General features: G+C 36.0%; 1 pseudogene; it reads left to right on the forward strand.

Moving 5' to 3' along the window:
- The window catches only part of LOC132387295 (spermatogenesis-associated protein 7-like), an 85,899-nt pseudogene that overhangs the window by 30,653 nt on the left and 39,063 nt on the right, over positions 1–16,183 (forward strand).

A 16,183-nucleotide genomic window follows, 5' to 3' on the forward strand; every position in this document is an offset into this window, starting at 1 on the left:
CACAAAGCAGAATGACAGCATAGACAATACTATTCATCCAAAATATTTCATTGTTTTGAGAAAGTTAGTGATGTTTGGTTTTAATGATTCATAATTAGCACTACATTTGTGCTCTGGCAATTTCATCTAGTTAGCTTATGAATTCAGAGGAAGTTTTGGTATGTGATGTCTATTTTCCTTGGTTGAAGGATTCATTTATGGTGTCATACATTTACTGTCATTATCACTGTGACGGCCATTCCTGTGATAGTGCAAGTGGCAAAATCATTTGGTGTTCTAGCTTCCAAGGAAAGAGAGAAACCCAACCAAAGAGTAATTTGGCTGGGTTATTCTTTTAAAATTTATGTTAATTTAACTTTTATGTCAAACCTATTTAAAATGCAAGTATAAATATTACAAAACATCAGATTGATCTAATTTGTTCTCTTTGTTCTTAAGATCAAGACCAGCTGCAGAGAAGAAATCGACAAACACCAAACCAAAAAGGTTTCATTTGTGCTAGATCAGAATCTTGGTCCAGCTCAGGCAGCAGTGGAAGATTAACCTCTACTGAGCACATTAAGGTGTGTTTAATGGTAATGAATGTGAATGAACACTTGAGAATAATTATGTTTTTTTAACAGGCTAATTGATACCCATTTACCACTTCTTTCTTTCTTTTCCAATCTTTTTATTGAATTTCATATATATAAAAAAAACATAACATAATAATGAATAGGTTATAAATGGATAAGACTTGAAATTGAATTAATAGTAGGATAACAATATCCTATTAAAATATCAACAGAAAAACATAGTACATTATCAATCCAGTCTATAATAATTATATGAAAAAAATAAAAATAATCATCAAAAGAAAAAGAAAAAATTATAAAAATACAAGCAAGAAATATATATTAGAAAAAAAAATACTAAACTAAACTAACATGGGCAATAATAACAGTTTATTTGTATATGATAGTGCCAAAAACTCCGGAACTCCATACCAGAACAAGAATAGACAGAGAGAAGGTCTGGGAGAGGTCAAATTAATTCATATGAAAATGTCGAATGAACGGTCCCCAAGTTTCTTCAAATTTAACTGCTGAGTCAAAAATAGAGCTTCTAATTTTTTCCAAGCTCAGATAAATAGTTTGAGAGAGCCACTGAAATGTGGTAGGAGGATTTACTTCTTTCCAATTTTGCAATATAGACCTTCTGGCCATTAATGTTACAAAAGCAATCATTTGTCTAATTGATTATCATCCTCATTTGGTATACCAAAAATTGCAGTAATAAAATGAGGTTGTAAATCGATATTCCAAATTGAGGAAATGGTAGCAAATATGTCCTTCCAATAATTATATAAGGTATTACATGACCAAAACATATGGGTCAATGAAGCCACATCTGAATGACATCTGTCACATTGAGGGTTAATATGAGAGTAGAATCGAGCAAGTTTATCTTTAGACATATGAGCTCTATGTACAATTTTAAATTGTATTAAAGCATGTTTAGCACATATAGAAGAAGAATTAACCATTTGTAAAATTTTTTCCCATTTTTCTATTGATATATTATATTGAAGTTCTTTTTCCCATTCTTGTTTAATTCTACCTGATATTTCTGGTTGTATCTTCATAATCATATTATAAATAAAAGCCACTAATCCCTTCTGATAGGGATTTAAGGTAAAAATCATACCTAAAAAGTCCATTGAAGTTGAATTGGGGAAGGATGGTAGAATTTTATGTAAAAAATTTCTAATTTGTAGATATCTAAAAAAGTTAGATTTAGGTAACTCAAATTTGTTGGAAAGTTGGTCGAAAGACATCAAACTATCTTCAAAGAAGAGATCACGAAAGCATTTTATACCTTTCCTTTTCCATATGCTAAAAGCTTGATCTGTCAAAGAAGGTTTGAAAAAAAAATTAAGTAAAATAGGGCTATCAAGAACAAAGTTTTTCAGAGTAAAAAATTTACGAAATTGAAACCAAATTCATAATGTATGTTTGACAACAGGGTTGGATATCTGTTTATTGAATTTAACTAAATCGGCAGAAAGAGAAGAACCCAGAACGGAGAATAGAGAATATCCCTGTGCCTCATTGCATTCTAAATTTACCCACTGTGGGCACAATGGTGAATCCAAATCTGATTTCCAATAAATTAAGTTACGAATATTATTCGCCCAGTAGTAAAATCTATAGTTAGGTAGAGCTAAACCACCATCTTTTTTAGATTTTTGTAATTGCCTTTTACTTAACCTAGGATTTTTATTTTGCCACACAAATGAAGACATTTTTGAGTCAATGTTATCAAAAAAAGATTTAGGAATAAAAATTGGTAAAGCTTGAAATAAATATAGAGATTTCGGTAGAATCATCATTTTAATAGCATTAATCCGACCAACTAATGATAAGGATAAGGGAGACCATCTTGTAGTAAGTTGTTGAATTTGATAAAGCATAGGTAAAAAATTCAATGTAAATAAATCTTTATATTTCTTGGTAATTTTTATACCTAAATAGATAAAGTTATCATCAACAACTTTAAATGGTATCCTTTCATTCAATAAAGTTTGCGCGTTTAAAGGGAATAAATCACTCTTATCCAAGTTTAGTTTATAACCAGAAAAACTACCAAATTGAGCCAACAAGGATAAAATAGCGGGAATAGACCTGTCAGGATCAGAAATATATAACAACAAGTCATCAGCATAAAGTGATAACTTGTATAATTTCTCATTGCGGGTAATACCAAAAATATTAGGAGATTCACGAATAGCAATGGCTAAAGGTTCTAATGCAATATTAAGCAATAAAGGACTTAAGGGGCAACCTTGTCTCGTACCACGAGATAATTGAAAAAAAGAAGATCTGTAATTATTTGTAAGAACAGAAGCAACAGGTTTGTGATATATTAGTTTGATCCATGATATAAAATTAGGACTAAAATTAAAATATCTCAAAGTGTTAAATAAGTATACCCATTCAACTCTATCAAAAGCTTTTTCAGCATCTAGTGAAATAACACATTCTGGAATTGTGGGTGATGAAGTATAAATTATATTAATCAATTTTCTAATATTAAAAAAGGAATACCGATTCCTAATAAAACCAGTTTGGTCTTCTGAAATAATCTGTGATAGTACCTTTTCTAACCTAATAGCTAAATTTTTTGTAAGAATCTTAGAGTCTACATTTAATAGTGATATAGGGTGATAAGATGCACATAAAGTGGGATCCTTATCTTTTTTAAGAATTAGAGAGATAGTAGCTTCATAAAAAGACTGAGGTAATCTCTTCTTAACAAATGCATCATTAAAAATTTCACATAACCAAGGGGAAAGCAAAGAAGAAAAAGTTTTTAAAAATTCTATAATATAACCATCAGGACCAGGAGCTTTCCCTGAATTCATTGATGAGATGGCCTCTCCTATTTCGGCCAAAGAGATAGGAGCATCAAACAAGCTACGATCTTCATCTGTCAGTTTGGGAATATTCAAATTGTTAAAAAAGTGATCCATCATGGACAGATCGCCATCAAATTCTGATTGATATAAAGATTTATAAAAATCTTGAAAAGTGTTATTGATTTCTTTATGATCAGTAGTCAGATTGCCGTCTTGTTTACGAATTTTAATAATTTGTCGCTTAGTCGAGATAGCTTTTAATTGGTTAGCTAACAATTTGCCAGTTCGATCACTATGGATATAAAATTGAGCCCTGGTCCTAATTAATTGATTCTCAATTGAAGAAGATAATAATAAGCTATGCTCCATTTGAAGCTCAACTCTCTTCTTATAAAGTTCTTTGGTAGGAGTCACGGAGTAAATCTTATCAATTTCTTTAATTTTATCCACTAATAAAGCAATATCTAAATATCTTTGTTTTCTTTTACTGACGGAATATGAGATAATTTGTCCACGGATAAAAGCCTTAAAAGAGTCCCAAAGTATTCCTCTGTCAATCTCTTCTGTATAGTTTGTTGAGAAAAACAAGTCAATTTGCTGTTTTATGTAGGTGATGAATTCTGGATCTTGAAGCAAAGTAGCGTTAAGTCTCCAAGATCTAGTATTATTAGAAAAGTCCGAAATCTTGATAGATAACTTCAAAGATGCATGATCCGAAATAGCAATAGAATCATATTTACAATCAATAACTTCTGTTAATAAACGATGATCAATAAGGAAATAATCAATTCTAGAATAACTGTGATATACATGTGAAAAAAACGAAAATTCTTTATCTTTAGGGTTCAAAAACCACCATATTTCAGTAATTCCCGAATCAACCATAAAAGAATTAATAATAAGGCTGATCTATTCGGAAGAATTCGAATAGGTTTAGATCTATCCATTGAAGGATTCAAACAACAATTGAAATCTCCACCCATTATCAACATATATTCATTTAGATTAGGAAGGGAAGTAAATAAACGTTTAAAGAATTCAGGGCAGTCAAAGTTTGGAGCATAAATATTAACTAGAACCACTTTTCGATTAAAAAGTGAACCAGTTATCAACAAAAATCTGCCCTGTGGATCAGAAATAATTTCATGATGTGTAAACGAAATTGAGGGGTCTATAAAAATAGACACACCCCTAATTTTGGCGGTACAATTCGAGTGAAATTGTTGACCCATCCAGAACCTAAAAAAGCGTTGATTATCCTCCCTCCTAATATGGGTCTCCTGTGCAAAAATAATATTAGCATTTAGTCTATGGAATACTTGAAATATTTTTTTACGTTTAATCGGATGATTTAAACCATTAGTATTCCAGGAGATAAAGTTAATAGACTTATCCATCATGCCAATATTAGTTGTGTATATCATAAAAGGTTAAAAAGGCACATAACCCATAATTCAGGAAGAAGGAGAAATGATTCAGGAGCAACCGGAGAACATGACACCTCAACAATATTGATAATTTAAAGTCGGCCCATAAACTAAAAGCAAAAAAATAAAAAGCAAAAGCGTGAAAGAAGATCCCTACCCCCTCCCCCAACCCCACGGAAAAAAGCCAAGTGGCAGGCGCACAAACTAACACTAATATTAGCCCCATTTTCAAGATGGCGACTCATGAAAAGAAAGAAAAGAGAAACTATATAACACCCAGATATAAATACAGGGTTGTAAACAGAAAGAATATATATCAATCAAAATGAAAAAATAATATAAAAAAGCAAAAAATCATTAATAAAAAAAAGGATAACCATTGAAGTTTAAAATAGTGTAATATGCCTTTAAAAAAAATTCCATATTCAAATATAAGGAAATGACGTTTCAAAAACAAAGACTTATGGGAAGAAGAAATGACATTTTGAAAGGACCATATTACAAAATATAGATGTAAATTCACCAATCTTTTTTTTTAAAAAAAGGTTATCAAAATAGAATTAAAAAAGGGTTCAATAACCACTACAATATATATATAAAAAAAAGGTTCAAAAATTCAAAACATTCGTCCCATTCTCAAATACAGGCAAATAAACACTTACGGAAAGCAAAGTCTTATGGGAAGAAGAAATGACATCTTGAAAAATAAATCATTATTACAAAGTCTTAACATGTATATCTAATCCAGAGGGAAAAAGAATTAATTAAGAAAAAAGACATTATAGTAAAGTTAAAAAAGCATCTGTAAATCATGATGATAAAAAAAAACAGGTCTACAGACCAAAATAAAAAGCTATACTGCAGCTTCATAAGTTAAAGCCTAAAACGGAATGGCGTCTTCTCTCCAAAAGTTCTTCCACATAACACATAGTTCAAGTTGGACTAGAAGAGTGATATTCTTCAACGAATTTCTTCGCTTCTTCCGGAGTATTAAAGAAACGCTGACTGTTGTCGCTCAACGTAATTCTGAGATTCGCTGGATATCTTAAAGCTTGTTTAAGTCCAATCGAATGAATAGTCCTCCACAATACGAAAGTTGTTGCTTCTGTGAGAAATCATACCTTTCTGACGAGCTAATCAAATTAAAAGCTCTTTCTCCCGAGGATAATGGAGACGGACAATCACAGCTCGTGGCTTGTCTTTCGCATCCGAAAATCTCGAAACTCTGTGGGCACGATCAATAGTAGGTTTAACCCGCAAAGCGTCCTCGCCAAAAATTTCCCACAATAAATTAGAGAAATATTCAGTTAAGTCACCAGACTCGAGATTTTCGGGAAATCCAATAATATGCAAATTCTGTCTGCGAGACCGGTTTTCAAGATCGGTGATTTTAAACTTATACTACTCCACTATTTTAGCGGTCGACCGTACCTTCTCCTCCAAAGTTTCGATTGTACGTATTTTTTCACAAATTATCTTGTCAAGAGCCGCAAACTTTTTTTCATGGCGTTCAATATCTGCTGCCTGCGATTGAAGCTTGATATCAAATGACTTAACGATTTCTTCAAGCTCCGACATTTTCGCAGTAAGTTTGTTTTCTAGACTTGCAAGTTTAGTATCCAGTTTAGTATCCAGAAGACTGGAGATTGCATCGAGAGTTATAGGGTCTTTAGACGATTTCTTAGGTACAGACATTTTATGTTTGAAAAAATTAAATCCAGTGTTATTTTTAAAAAGAGAAATAAATCGTAAATATCAACCCATGTAATTAAGTACGAAAAGATTTGATTAAAGGGTGATTATAGCTTAAAAAATGAAGAGCGCCTAAAAGGCAGATGTCTACGTCGCCATCTTGAAACTCCACCCCCATTTACCACTTCTGGTTTTGCTTTGTTTTTAACTCTTAGCTCTTTGACTTTGCCAAAATCTGTTGAGATAATAATTAATTGGCTAAAAATAAGAAAAAAATTATTTTTAAGATAGCAAATGTATACAAAAAAGGATTCTGAATAGTTTTGTACAAAATAGCTTTGGTACTGTGCTATTGTACAACATTTGACCTCTTTTGCCCAGTTCAGATTATGAGTTTTGGACCTGAAAAATTAAGTTTATTTCTCTTTCCACAGATGCTGCTGACCTTAATATTTCCATGATTTTTGTTTTATTTATTTTATTCTACCCACCTTTTCAACCTTCTCCAGTTTTGTACTTGATTTGTCATTTTCATCATCTAAATTAGGCTTCATGTGCATTCCACACTTCTCTCCATCACTGGTGTCTATTTTTACTGAGCAGTTTTGGGCCCCTAATCTATGAAAAGATGTGCTGGCATTAGAGAGGGTGCAGAGGAGGTTCGTGAGAATGATTCCAGGAATGAAAGGGTTAACACGAGGAGTGTTTGAAGGCTCAGCGTTTGTACTCAGTGGAGCTTAGGAGGATGAGATGGGATCTCATTGAAACCTATTGAATATAGAAAGGCCTAGATAGAGTGGATGTGGAGGGGATGTTTCCTTTGGTGGGGGAGTGCAGGACCAGAGGACATAGACTTAGATTAGAGGGTTGTGTATTTTGAACAGAGATGAGGAATTTCTTCAGCCAGAGCATCGTGAACCTGTGGAATCATTGTCACAGACAGAGGTGGAGGCCAAGTCATTGGCTATATTTAAAGCAGAGGTTGGTAGGTTCTTGATTGGTCAAAGGTTACAGGGAGAAAGCATGAGAATGAAGTTGAGAGGGATAATAACTCAGCCATGACAGAACTAACTATGCCCCTACATCTTATGGTCTAAGTGGTGAACTTCATGACATTGTTGTTAACTACATCAGTATTTTATAATAGTTTTTGCTGATAGATTGCCTGACTTATTACCAAGAATACTTTTCAGTAAATTAACCTCCTTATTGACCTCTCTTTCTGTGAAATAGTCTATTTCCACCATGATTGTTGATTAGTACATGGAAGTTATAGGTCGTTAAACAGAGTTCCTATCTTCTCATTTATGCACTTTATATACACTCAGTGGCCACTCTATTAGGTACACCTGTATGTTAGCTCATCGATGCAAATCAGCCAATCATGTGGCAGCAACTCAAAGCATAAATAAATGCAGATTTTATCAAAGGTTTAGTTGTTCAGACCAAACATTAGAATGGCAATGAAATGTGATCTTGGTGACTTTGACAGTGGAGTGATTGTTGGTGTCAGACGTGGCGGCTTGAGTATCTCAGAAACTACTGATCTCCTGGGATTTTCATGCACAATAGTCTCCAGAACAACAGAGAATAGTGCAAAAAACAATAAGCATCCAGTGAGTAGAACTTCTGTGTGGTAAAATGCCTTGTTTATGAGACAGGTCAGAGGAGTGTGGCCAGACTGGTTCAAGCTGACAGGAAAGCAACAGTAACTCAAATAACCACGTGTTTCATCAGTGGTGTGCAGAAGGATGTTTCTGAATGTACAACACATTGAACCTTGAAGTGGATGACTTACAGCAGTAGAAGAGCACAAGCATACACTCAATTACCACTTTAGTAAGTACAGAAGGTACCAAGCAAAGTGGCCACTGAGTGTATGATTTGGACTCCAGGTTTTCCACAACCAGTTTTATGGGTCAGCAAAGATGGATCTGTTGATTTCCAAGTCATTATAGCAGTGTTTAATTTAGTTTTCTTTACTGAAAAAGAAGCTAATGAACAACTATGTGTTGTACGTTGATTCTTTTTAAATCTAAACTCCATTGCAAGCTATGGTGTTGCTTGCAAAGCCAGCATTTATCAAGAAGATGGTGGTAAGTTTCCATCTCGACGGTCCTTAAGATATTACATTTAAGTCAGGAGTTCCAGGACTTAGAACAAGAAAATATGAAGAAATTGTGATATACTTCCAATGTATGGTGTGTGATTTTGAAAGAAACTTGTAAGTGGTGCTGTGCCTTCAACTTCTGCTTTTTTCATGGTTGTACAAATTGTGAGTTTGGGAGTTTCTGTTGGATGGGTCTGGGTGAGTAGCTGTGCTTTCACAGGTAGAGGTGCAATGACTGTCCTTAAGGGGTGGCACATAGCGTACTGAACGAGTGGCTGTTTTGGGTTGGCACAAGTTGAGTTTCTTAACTGTTGTTGGAACTCCAGTTGTTCAAGCAAGTGGAGTAAATTTCATTACACTCTTGGCTAAATGCTATTGATGGTGCAATATTTTTATGGTGTCTAGACCTGAGTAACTTGGTGTAGGATCCCCAGCCTATGACTTGCTCTTTGGCTACATTATTTATTTGCTAGTCCAGATAGATTTCTAGTCAATAATTACCCCCGTAGAATTTGAAAGTGGATGACTTGGCAATGAAAATTTAATTGGGAAAGTAATTAGTTTGCCTTGTTGCAGATGACTATTTACCTACACATCATACCTTTAATTTAAAAAAAATGGTAGCTACCCTTGCACATCCTGAAGACACTTGGAGTAGAGTAATCCTAGCAAAATCCAAACTAAACACTGGTGAGAAAGTATAACTTTACACTTACAAACAAGCTGGATGAACTCAGCAGGTTGGGCAGCATCCGTTAAAATGAGCAGTCAACGGATGCTGCCTGATCTGCTGAGTTCATCCAGCTTGTTTGTATGTGTTGATTTGACCACAGCATCTGCAGTGTACTTTGTGTTTACTATAACTTAACACTGATGTCTCCAGTACTTTTTTTTGCAAATGGTAATTTTGTGGCGTATTTAATTCCCAACCTTGCTCACTTTTTAATCACATTTCTATGATGAGTATTAGATTATATTTCTATTTGTGCCATTAATTAATCTCTGTTGCTGGATAAAGAGCCTTCAGTTTTCTATTACCATTTTCCAGGTCCTGTTACCTAACATTTCAGCTAACTGAAGGTGTGGTGACATGAGACTGCAGTTGCCATTTTCTGGAGCAAATAAACAAAGTGCTGGAGGAATTCAGCAGATCAGGCAGCATCTGTGGAAGCAGAGGAAAGCAGTGTTCAAAATGTTACTTTCCAATAAACTCTGGTTATCATCTCCCATTTCGCTAGTCTCCAATATGACTTGCTCATTTATCTTTAATTTTATAAATTTTGTCTCTTAAACCCTCTCCATGCAATATTAAGTTTCAAGCCTTTTCTACAGCCTTGTTTATTCAACTCACTATAAAGCATTGGTTGCAGCCCATATCCATACTTCCACAGTTCTTTCCAACTTAGATGGAAGCCACTTTGGCTCATCTATCCTGGCTCACAGAGCAATCCTGTTCTCTGCCAATTTTCCATCAACTTTCCCTAAATTCCACCACTCACCTACACAATCAGGGCAATTTTTAGTGACCAATGAACTTCCCCACCTGTATATTAATGAGATGTAGGAAGAAAATGGAGGTATTGGGAGAAGCATATGCAGTTCCTGAGAAAGCTGTAATAGCTGCACCCCTTTATCATTAGAAAGTGAAAAGTGCCCCAATAGAACAAATTCAACTTCCCTTTTACCAATATTGCTACTATTGCTTCTAATTGAAATCTATTTCTTTAACATCATCCTCTGAGCTACAAACGTTTTTCCTGATCTTAGTGACCGTATCTCAATCTGCACGTGGCTCTGAAAGTAATCCAAATATTACAATGATTTTTTAAAAACTATGGGCCTTAAATGCTCATACTCCTCCAGTAGAATTTCTTTCTTTGTCCTTCATAAGTTGTTGATTCCCATGTGGACTATAACAATTAGCTCTTTCTCCTCCCTCTCTTGAATTCCTCTCCAAATCCAAGAGGATGTCTTTAACCTAGGTACAGGGCTTTTGGGACCCACACTAATGACTGCAAAGAATAGTTTTTATTCCCCTCTATAGAACAGTCCCCTATTAGCACTGTATTCATTTTCACTCCTAATTAGAGGGAGCCCCTGTATTACACTGTTGTTGTAAGTTTGCTTATTCACCCTGCAACCTCTGTTCTCATCCAGAGAGGTTGCAAGAAAATCATTCCTGTTGGACAAGTGCAAGACCTGCAGCCCTCCATCAGTGCCTTCTGGATCCCCATACCTGCCTCACTTGTAATCAAACCCTCTTGACTCTCTTGACCAATTCTACAGTGCTTCATCCCCCTTGGAACCAAATGTTCAGGTAACTATCCCTTTCAAATGTATTGCAATGTCCAAATCTCAAAACTCTACCTCATCAGTGAAAGGTGGTGCAAAGGTATAAAATGTTTTCTGATGCTGCCCATATTTCATATTGCATTTTCGATAATATTTCATTTGCAGAAGCAGTGATTTTTCTGAACCTGAAATGTCCTATGTTTTAGCTTGCCTCTATCTGATGTGAAAAGTGGTTAACATGAATCCAGTCTCGTACTCCTGCAAATGCGCTGTGAGAACGTTTTTTGTGTATCCTATGATTTTGCATAGAGCTTTGGGAACTTTGTTTTGCTTTCCAACCCTATTTCAGCTTAAAATCCTTCCACCCCCAGTGATAATCATTTCTAGTCAAAGCACTAAAATTAAGAAGGATTACATTTTCTTCAGCTTTGACATTATAAGTAGTTCTTATGCAAATGCAAAATGTTATTTAATAAAAACAGGAACATGCCCTAAAAACTTATCCTATCCATTATGTATAACCTTTTTTAAGTAAATGGTTGTAGAACTGGGTGTTGGGGTGGAGATACCTCTATCAAAGGAAGGGTAAGGCGCTCCTTCCCTCCACTAGCCTGCAGGTCACTTTTGGGCACGTGTAGCACCTGCTTAGCACCCCTCCCACCACCACTGATCAGGGTCATGTGAAGCCATAGGAGAAAGTAGTGGATGGTTACATGAACAGCTGGTGCATATCACAAGTCCTAGTGCCAGGCAGGCAACCTGTGAAGAGTATGGATAATGGCTATGGTCACCTGTCTTCTAGAGACACTGCCCAGAAGAAGACAGTGGCAAACCACTTGCTGTAAAATTTGCTGAGATCAGTCATGGTCATGGAAAGACAATGATTGCCCACATCATACAACACAGTACGTAACAAAGGAATGCTCATAGAACTTGCTTTGCATCAGCCCTCCTTGTATATGTCCTCTCTGGTTAACCCCGTAATGAAAGACTTCAATGAATAGACGCAAGAGACTCTGCATTTGCCAGCTTGCACTCCGTTCTCTCCATTAACCTTCTTATTCTGGATTCTATCCCTTCCTTTCCAGTCTTGATGTAAAATTCCCCTTCATAGATGCTGCCTGACTTGCTGACTTTTTCCAGCATTTTGTGTGTGTTGCTCCTTGATGAGTAGCATTGTTTACAGTGTCTATTGGCTAAGAATAGTAGCCTGGTTGACTTTCATAGCTCATATTGGAACCTTAATTCTCAATTAGTAGTTGAAATTCCTGTCAGTGAAGACATCTTCTAAATTTGTCCAACAATATTATTCCTTTAATGAATTTGTTGTCATTTGTGTTGCTATACTGTTTAAAATATTTTAAAAGCTCCACTGCATGTAACATATTTTCTCCTTATTGTTGTCCTATTCGAGAGTGCATAAGGAAGGGCCATATATTAGAATTTTTGTTATACTTTTCTATTTGGTAAGTACTTTGTAAATAACATTTTCATATTCACATTTTTTTTTTCAATTTTTGTTCACAGAATCCATCCATACTACAGCATGATGTCACCTGTTGCTTAACAAATGGTTGCATGACTCCGAACCGAACTGTCATCTCTGCTCAGGAGTTTTCAACATTACCATCCACTCCCAGAATTGATAAGGAAGCTCAGAAAATATTTACAAAATGCTACTCAGACTTAAGCCCCAGGACCTCAGCGTCTTCTCGGCAGCATTATAAAACTTTCCGTAGCTCCTCAGCTAGCCTTGCAAATAGCCAGCTTTACTGTAGATCATTTCAGGATGCACGCCAAAAAACATACAGTGGTGATGTTTTGGAAAAACATGCTCACTGCTTTACAAATGGACAACGATTCAGTCCACGCATTTTAAAGAAAGAAGCACAGTCTTTTCTGGCCCATTATAGGTATTACACTCCTGTGAAAAAGAAAAATTTGCCCAAAAAGAATCTAGTGACACAAGAAACGCAGACTGATTTCAACAGGTACTGTGAACTCCTGCCAACAGACGGTATTTATTTCGAAAATTTTTGCTGTAGGTGGTGTAAATGGTTTTAAAATGTTTGATTGACATTAAAACTGTAGTTCATAAAGCTATTTTTGTAATTTATAGCACTCAAGATTCATCATCACTGGAGAACAAGAAAGGTTGTTCGCATTTGACGTCATCACAGGTTAGATGATAAAAAGTTTACTATTCCAGGCAAATTTAATTGCTGTAGTGAGAGACAAAATTTCACAGTACTCAAGTGAAATGTAATATGACTAATTATTTCACACATTTGTAGAAATAAATTATCAAGATACTGATAAAAATTGCTTTTGATTTTCATATTTTAAATGACATTGCAATTTTGGAAATTGGATTTTTAAATTAAATTTAATATTTATAAATTTTATAAGTTTTCCTAATTATCTTTTTAGTAAATATCTGTTTCCATGAGTGTGAAAGACAAGGCGCTGATTACCGCCTTCAGTAAAGTGCTAAGTGAATAATCTTTATCAGCCAACATCTGCATTTTGTCCATGACCTTGAGTGCCATTCTTCATCTTGTTTGAATCATCCCATGTGATGTCAGAAAATAATTATGTACAGTATATTGACACAGCAAATACCCTGTTTTAAGTTGTGTCTTAGTGCTGGGTTTCAGAACTGAACACTCCATTAATCAGGCTGTATTACCATATGGTTATTGAAATTGCACACATTTATCCTATCCATAAAGACATTGCAATGTTAATCAGCAATTACTCTCTATGACTTAACTTCATGTCAGTTCTTTGGGCTCTGAGGTAGATGATAAGTCCGATAAGGGATTTTGGAGTCTGCGACAAGTGACTGGATGTACATAATGGGGTATGTGAAATGTGTGTTCTTCTTGCAATTTATTGATGGCCTCAGTATGCCCTGTTGTAGAGATTCAAGGTGCTCAGTGTCTTTTCAGAAGTTCCTTTCCTATTTTGAACAGTCACAGGTTAAGCATCTTCTGGAGTTGGTGAGGGTATTCCACTTTTTAAGGAGGCTTTGGAGAGTATCATTTAAACATCTGTGTCTTCTAGAAAGTCTCTTATTATAATGTAGAGTAAGTTTTTTTTGGGGATCAGATATTCTGATAGTGTAGCTTACTCACCAGAATTGGTTGTGTATGATCAGAAGGTATTGATGGGGGATGTTGACCTGGGAGAGAACTCTGACATTAGTTGACCAGTGTTGCCAATTATTTTGAAGGATTTTGCAGAGACAGCATTATAGTTCTTTAGTCTGTTGAGGAATCAACAGTAAGTTGTTCATCTGTCCTAAGAACAGAAGGTTTGGACATCACTCTTTTGTTGTTTTGGTGTTCCACTGTCTAAGGAACTAAATGAAAACTGTACTGGGGCACTGGAGGCTGTGGTGAATTTTACCATTGATGTTGACCTTTGCTGAGAACTGGCTCTAAGGAAGTGGAAAGTTTTTGAGGACATCAGTCTGATCTTGATTATAAGGGGTGACCTTTGTTGATTCATACAGAAGGACACCAAAAAATAAAGGTTCATGGATCATGGTTTGAATTGTAAATTAGACATGGAATGATCATGCAAGTAGAATTCTCCAGATTATTGAAGGATTCAGCTTTCTGTAAAATCAATGAAGATCTTGTACACTAGTTAGAGCTGCTCGCTATGTATCTGTTGCTGCATTGTGATGATCTGCATTCACCCCATCTTCACATTGCCTTAAAAGTAATAGCGTTCCTCTTGTCCTTACCAACCAGCTCATGAGTCTTTGTATCCAACACATCAGTCTCCACAACTTCTGCCATCTCCAAAGGGATCCTATCAGCAAACCTTCCCCCTTCTCTCTGCTTTCCACAGGGATTGCTCCTTCCATGATTCCCTTGTTCATTCATCCTGCTCCCTCCCGGCATTTTTCCCTGTAAGTAGCCAAAGTGCTACACCTGCCTATTCACTTCCTCTCTCACTCCATTAAGGTGTCCAAACAGACAATTCCTGGTGAGGCAACACTTAACTTGCAAATCTGCTTGGATCTTTGTAATGTCTAGTGTTCCTGTTGCAGCTTCCTCTACATTGGTGAGACCCATCATAAATTGGGAGGCCACTTTGGTGAGCACATCTGTTCTATTGGCTAAAAGTGGAACTTCCTGGTGGCCAAACAATGTGATTCCCATTTCCATTCCACCTGTCAGTCCATGGCTGTCTAATGTGCCACGATGAGGCCACCCTTAGGGTGGAGAACCAACACCATGTTTTCCATCTGGGTAGCCTTCAACCTGATGGAATGAATATTGTTTTCTCCCTTAAAAAAAATTTCCTCCTGCTCCCCTCTTCTTCTGTTCTCCACTATGGCCTTTTACTTCTCACCTGCCCATCACCTGCTCCTTGGTCCCTTCCTCTTTCCCTTTCTCCTATGGTTCACTGTCCTCTCCTATGAGATTCATTCCTCTTCAGCCCTTTCCTACCAACCTGGATTCAGCATCACTTTCTAGCTGTCCTCCTTCCCTACCGCCCCATCTTTTTATTCTGGCATCTTTCACCTTCCTTTACATTCCTGAAGAATGGATTTCACCCCAAAATGTTGATTATTTATTCATTTCAATTGATGCTGCCTGACCTGCAGAGTTCCTTCACATTTTGTCTGTTAGTGCTTATGAGAGTGCTTATGGGTTCTAAGAGTAAACCTAGCAATTATTGGCTTGTAAGTTTGACGTCAGTGGTGGGTAAATTAATGGAAAGTATTCTTTGAGATGGTATATATAATCTGGATAGACAGGGTCTGATTAGGAGCAGTCAACATAGATTTGTGTGTGGAAGGTCATGTTTGACATATCTTATTGGATTTTTTTGAAGAGGTTACTAGGAAAGTTGATGAGGGTAAAGCAGTGGGTGTTGTCTATATGGACTTCAGTAAGGCCTTTGACAAGATTCCACACGGAAGGTTAGATAGAAAGGTTCAATCGTTAGGTATTAATATTGAAGTAGTCAAATGGATTCAACAGTGACTGGATGGGAGATGCCAGAGAGTAGTGGTGGATAACTGTTTGTCAGGTTGGAGGCCGGTGACTAGTGATGTGCCTCAGGGATCTGTACTGGGTCCAATGTTGTTTGTCATATACATTAATGATCTGGATGATGGGGTAGTAAATTGGATTAGTAAGTATGCAGATGAGACTAATAGAGGTGGCATTGTGGATAATGAAGTAGGTTTTCAAAGCTTGCAGAGAGATTTAGGCCAGTTAGAAGAGTGGGCTGAAAGATGGC

The sequence above is a fragment of the Hypanus sabinus genome, chromosome 2 (genome assembly GCF_030144855.1).
Source record: "Hypanus sabinus isolate sHypSab1 chromosome 2, sHypSab1.hap1, whole genome shotgun sequence".
In the NCBI taxonomy this organism is placed as follows: Eukaryota; Metazoa; Chordata; class Chondrichthyes; order Myliobatiformes; family Dasyatidae; genus Hypanus; species Hypanus sabinus.